Source organism: Mytilus californianus, unplaced genomic scaffold (genome assembly GCF_021869535.1).
Source record: "Mytilus californianus isolate M0D057914Y unplaced genomic scaffold, xbMytCali1.0.p SCAF_7, whole genome shotgun sequence".
Classification (NCBI taxonomy): Eukaryota; Metazoa; Mollusca; class Bivalvia; order Mytilida; family Mytilidae; genus Mytilus; species Mytilus californianus.
In genome coordinates, this window is record NW_026262723.1 from 100,360,758 (window position 1) to 100,367,003 (window position 6,246).

Sequence of the window (6,246 nt, forward strand, 5' to 3'; positions counted from 1 at the left end):
CAAAATTACATTTTAAGCTATCATATACTAGTGCATTGTTTAGGATCATATTCTCAAAAATTGTAAAGCTTTAAAAAATGAAAACAACACGTCCGAAGCGCTTTTCTGGATCTACCTTCACCCGGAACGCTCAAAGCCAAATAATTGAAAGCCTAGGATATATATTAAAAGAACCGAAACAGTTGCAGAGCTATATGACCAGAAAGTACCAAAAAAATAGCCAAATTCACCTAAGGTCAACTTTATGGAACATGTCATACAAGTAATGCCAGTACATGTAAAAGGTTCATTGTTGTTATACTTTGCTAATCCTCAAGTATCATTCGGAAGTGTTCATATTAAGGGCATACGATACAGTTTTGATCCCATAATGAAATTTTAATGAAAATTTGCATATAGGCTATTTTTTACCTGATTTAATCAAATATGTAATAAAAAATATACCTTCATGTGCTACTTTTTGAGTAAATTGAAGTCGAAATTTCAGATATTTGCTCAAAATTCGGATTTGTGGACGTATTTTTCCTTTCGACAGAAATTCATAACTTTTTTGTTTTAAAAGATAAACACAAGCTGTTGTTTGTTAAATTATTTGTAAATTCTGTTTTATATAAATGTCCTATAAATTTGTACATTTTATTTTTACAAATAACTCATATTTATCAAATGTTCATGAATGTAGAAAAAAACTCATTTTTTGCTGTATATTTATCAAATTTAAAGAAATTGCATTATTGACTTTTTCATGAAAATTGGTACACATAATCTTCATACATTGGAGTAAAGACTATTTTTAGTCAATTCTAAAGTAAGAAATACCTTTCACGAGTGTGAGGAATGTCTTCTTTCGGCAAATGGATCACAGCGGAAGGCCTCCCAGAATTCTCATGGGAGCTTTTAAATTGATATAAAGTAATGGCTTATAGTTACGTTTTAACATTCTTTGAAGACGTCAGCATATGATGCATCTCAAGAAAGCTGAGCTATAAAAAAAATATCAGAGTGTATGTATGTACTTAATATCGGAGGGGGCAATTGGATATGTACTTAGTGTGACTTTCTATATAAAAAAAACTGTAATACTAATGACTTCAAAGCTTATATGAGTCAGTAACTTTCTAAGTATAGACATATTTGATGAAATACTTCATATACAGATTCCAATCTCAAGACGAGATATAGTGGTCAACTACAGCTTACCAGTGACTATTGAGACGGAAATTGAACGGTGAAAAAAAATTCAAAAGAAGCCAGAAAAGCATAAATTGCTAGATTGTTTCTGTCAAATAAATGGATTTTTTGTAACAATATTTACATAATTTGCGTGGAGTTTGTTATATAACATTTACATTTGTTTTTTATTTGATGACAAAAGCCATTAGATTTATTCTTTATGACGGAGAACGTCAAAATCTCCATTATTATGTCAATATTTTAAAAAAATCAGACATTATCTGAAGAATTGAAAATAAATGTACTTTAATATGAAAAAGTTCAAGTACTCCCATTCAACTAGATACCTACTTCGATAGAATTGTCTCCCCCGTTAAAATGATTTAGTTGTTGTAATTACGAAAACGGTAATCATTGTTCGAGATCACGTGCTGTCATGAGAGCCCCTGAAAATAGTTAATTATGTATATATTGTGTCAATACGTTCCTACATGCCTTCTATCGTTTAATATGATTCATATATAGTGTTATGCTTTTGTTCAAGTTCTATCTAAATTAATGTCTGATTATCAGAACAAAATTTTCGAATGTTAAATTACAGACTAAAGAATTTTCGAAATATTTCGTGAAAGGGCAGATTAAACCATTTCAAAATTTGAAGAACACTTATCTCAAGTAACATGCAGAAAATTTGAAAATTGTTTGGACGGATGCACTTTCCAACACCAACCTTCTTTCCCCGTTTTCGACGTTAATGTTCCTTCGATCCCTTCTTACGATGTTGTATATTTCACAACGTGTTCGTTATGTCCGTATCTGTTGAGACGTTTTAGATTTCAATGAACATGATTTATGTGGAAAATTATTAGGCCAGGGATTTCGTTACCACTAATAAATTAGAACTAAATTATTTCATAGATGCAAAGATTTGGTTTGAAAAATCGGCTGTACCTGTCGAATTATGACTAAAACGGTATTTTGCATCCTAATTGTTCGGTGATGTTATTTATAGAGCCCGTCAACTAAAATACATTCCACGTAAACTCATTGATCCTTTGAATAAACTTATTCTTAAAGGTTATCAATTTAACATCGTTGTAAAATAATTAAATATTGTTTTTGTCGGTACCAACATAGATTTTGTTTTTGAAATATTAAAACATAACTAAATATTTATGTACCGTATAGAGTACTACTCATGATACTACATTCGATACTGTTTACGTACAATTTAGCATTGCACAAGGTCGTGCGTTTCTCAGACTGTTTATGACGTCTTTAACCTCAATCAGTTGGATGTGTACAGATTGATACTTTAGCTTGGTAGAACATGGTTTATAGTTGTGATTGGCTTGGAACTAGCTTTCAGTTACTGCGAGTATTTTTATATCGGTGCTTTGGGTCTGTTGTTTTTATGTTAGTCGTCTTTATGCTTCGTAGCGATCAATTGAGTTAAGCCATTTGCAACAGATTTTTACAGTTTGTTTAACGTTGTGCTGTTACACCACTGTCCCAGGTTGGGGAGGACTGAGCGCTCACAAACATGTTTAACCCCGTCACATTCTGTATGTGTCTGTCACAAGCCTGTAGTTTGTAACTCAGTGGTTGTCTTTTGTTGCTGTCATATTTGTTTATTGTATTTTAGTTTGTTCTTGTGTTTAAACACGCCACATTCTTTATGTGACTGTCCCAAATCAGGAGCCTGTAATTAAGTGGTTGTTAATTATGCCGTTAGTTTTCTCGTTTGAATTGTTTCACACTTTTCATTTCGAGGCCTTTTACAGCTCATTATTCGGTATGGGTTTTTCTTATTGTTGAAGATCGTACGGTGGTTAATGATTGCTTGGGTATATTGTAATGTAAAGTTTGAAGGTTGCCAATTATCAAAATTCTGGAATCTTTAGCGAGGTTATGTACAAATGTTGTATGTTTATGAAAAAAATGGAAGCCATATTATGATGCCCTTAAATTCTCAAATCAGAACGGTGCCTTTATGATTCGTTGATTTATCTTTGATTAATAGATGTAACTTACTGTTTCTCAATTGATACCGTTCTAACAAACTTTACTAGAATTGGTATCAAATCATTTGAAATCCAATGGTTCCATTTAAAAGCTATGGAGTGTATGTTCCAAAAATACATAGTTGCTACGTACCTTTTTTCAAAAATATTTACCAAAATTGAAATTGAAAGAGACAATTTATTGTATAATCAATTTGACATATGATCGGCAGGAATAGCTAATTATGTGATTTAAAACAATTTGAACACACAATTAAATTTTTCCAACAGATTTCTATGAGAAACCCCATTCTCTTTTGACTTAAAATTCCTTACAATTTGCAACCTTCAGGAGAAATTGGGCTATGGTTTCTGAGAACTGCCACATACCAGTTCATGTGGTGAAAAAAGAAAGAATAATAATTAGAATTGCAATTTCAAGCCACTGCTGATTTCACCCGACCTTGCAGTTAATGGTATCGATAGCCTACAAACATTAACTGCACACATATGCAAGACAAGTCACATTTATGAAAAGTTTTATTTAGTTTGGTGCACTTCCCTATGTTTCACAATTTGGCTGTTTCCATTGCAATGTCGGCCATTTTAGAAATTCCAAACATCAAATTCAAATCTGAACATGACAGATCACATTTGTGCAAAGTTTCATTAAGTTTGGAACATATTTCAATTTTTCACATTTTTGCTGTTTCCATGGCGTTGAACAGTGGCTAAGTTTGATATTTTTAGTTTCATTTCAAATCTATACATTACAGTTAACAATTCCATAAATTTACAATGGGTTTGATGTAAAAAAACAAAATACGATAATGCTACTTTTAAGCATGTATTTGCATTTTTGTAGATCTTCTTTAGCTGATTTTTTTTTTATATTTACGGTTTCGGCCTTTCTATTATAGCTTTCGAGATAAAAGGCACAAACTCGAAAATTAATAGAAAATCGTCATATAGGAGCAATAACTCTTCCAGTGTTTCCATGGTAATGGTGGCCATTTCGGAATTTTTGAATACTGTCTACACCTCTACATATGACAGCCAACTTCCATTATAATGGTGGCCATTTTTTAAATTCCAAAGTCAAACTGCAAATCTACATATGGGTGGTTATCGTTTTGATGACGTGAGAGACGTCAACACTGGTCCAATAATCTTTGAGAACTAAGCAAGACAAAAACAATGAATAGCTCACCTGGCAAACATATATCTTGTTTTGTTGATCATTTTTGCTGTTAATCGGCAAAACCACAAAATTAGTCCAAAATCTTTATTGAACGACAGCAATTCCTAAAATGAGTTGACCAATGAATACCGTCATATGAGAATTTGTAGATCTTGTATCATTTTGGCTGTTTACATACCTATTATAACTTTCGAGATAATAGGCCAAAACTCGAGAAAAAAATAATTAAATATTGTTATTTAAGGACACCAACTCCTACAATGAGTCATCTGATGGTTTTGGTCATATTTGCATTTTTGTAGTTTTTTTTAAAGGTGTCAGACCACCAATTCAAAATCCCTATCTATTCAAACAAATTTTGAAATTTTCACAGCTTTCTAAATATTTTACCTTAAGTTTAACTTCAGAGAAACCAGGTATATCCTGAATTGTATATGTATCACCTTTCTACATGCCAATTTTTAACCAATGTTTAAAGTCTTGTAGCGAAATAATACCTTTCGGAAGTCAAGTACTACTAAAAACAACCCCTGGTTTTCTTGAAATCTTAAATAAGTATACTATGGAGCGCATTAATCCTCAATTTTTAATGCAAACTCATGGACAAGTAAATTGTGGCTCGAAATGGTCTACATATATTTCTCTTTCACAAAACTTTCATTTCTGCAAACTTGTTTGTTAGTTTAAGTGAACTATGACATCAAAAGCACCATTTTTTTTGTCAGGGAAGGGCTTCTTTTACATACATTCTAAATTGAAGTCGGTGAACTGGTGGTCTGACACCTCTATAGCTGATCATTTTTATATTTACAGTTTCTACCTTTCTATTATAGTTTTCAAGATAAAAGGCACAATTTAAAGCCATGGTGCCATATTTGTTGACTGACCAGAATAAATAACACAAAAGCTATACTAGATACCCCATGGATCATTCATTCCAAATTTTTAACAAGAGTGCACACGCTGAAATGTCTCACCTTCTTTACTTATCATTGATATTATGTTGATAGTCCTAAATATAAAGCTTTATTACAACTGTCACATAAACTTAACATTGACCAATGAACCATGAAAATGAGGTCAAGGTCAGATGAACCATGCTAGGCAGGCATGTACAGCTAACAATTCTTCCATACAACAAATATAGTTGACCTATTGCTTATAATTTAAGAAAAACAGACCAAAACACAAAAACTTAACACTGACCACTGAACCATGAAAATGAGGTCAAGGTCAGATGACACCTGCCAGCTAGACATGTACACCTTACAATCATTCCATACACCAAATATAGTAGACCTATTGCATACAGTATAAGAAAAACAGACCAAAACACAAAAACTTAACTATAACCACTGAACCATGAAAATGAGGTCAAGGTCAGATGACACCTGCCAGTTGGACATGTACACCTTACAGTCCTTCCATACACTGAATATACTAGACCTATTGCTTATAGTATCTGAGATATGGGCTTGACCACCAAAACTTAACCTTGTTCACTGATCCATGAAAAGAGGTCGAGGTCAAGTGAAAACTGTCTGACGGGCATGAGGACCTTGCAAGGTACGCACATACCAAATATAGTTATCCTATTACTTATAATAAGAGAGAATTTAACATTACAAAAAATCTTAATCTTTTTTTGAAGTAGTCACTGAACCATGAAAATGAGGTCAAGGACATTGGACATGTGACTGACGGAAACTTCGTAACATGAGGCATCCATATACAAAGTATGAAGCATCCAGATCTTCCACCTTCTAAAATATAAAGCTTTTAAGAAGTTAGCTAACGCCGCCGCCGGATCACCATCCCTATGTCAAGCTTTCTGCAACAAAAGTCGCAGGCTCGACAAAAATTGGTTCA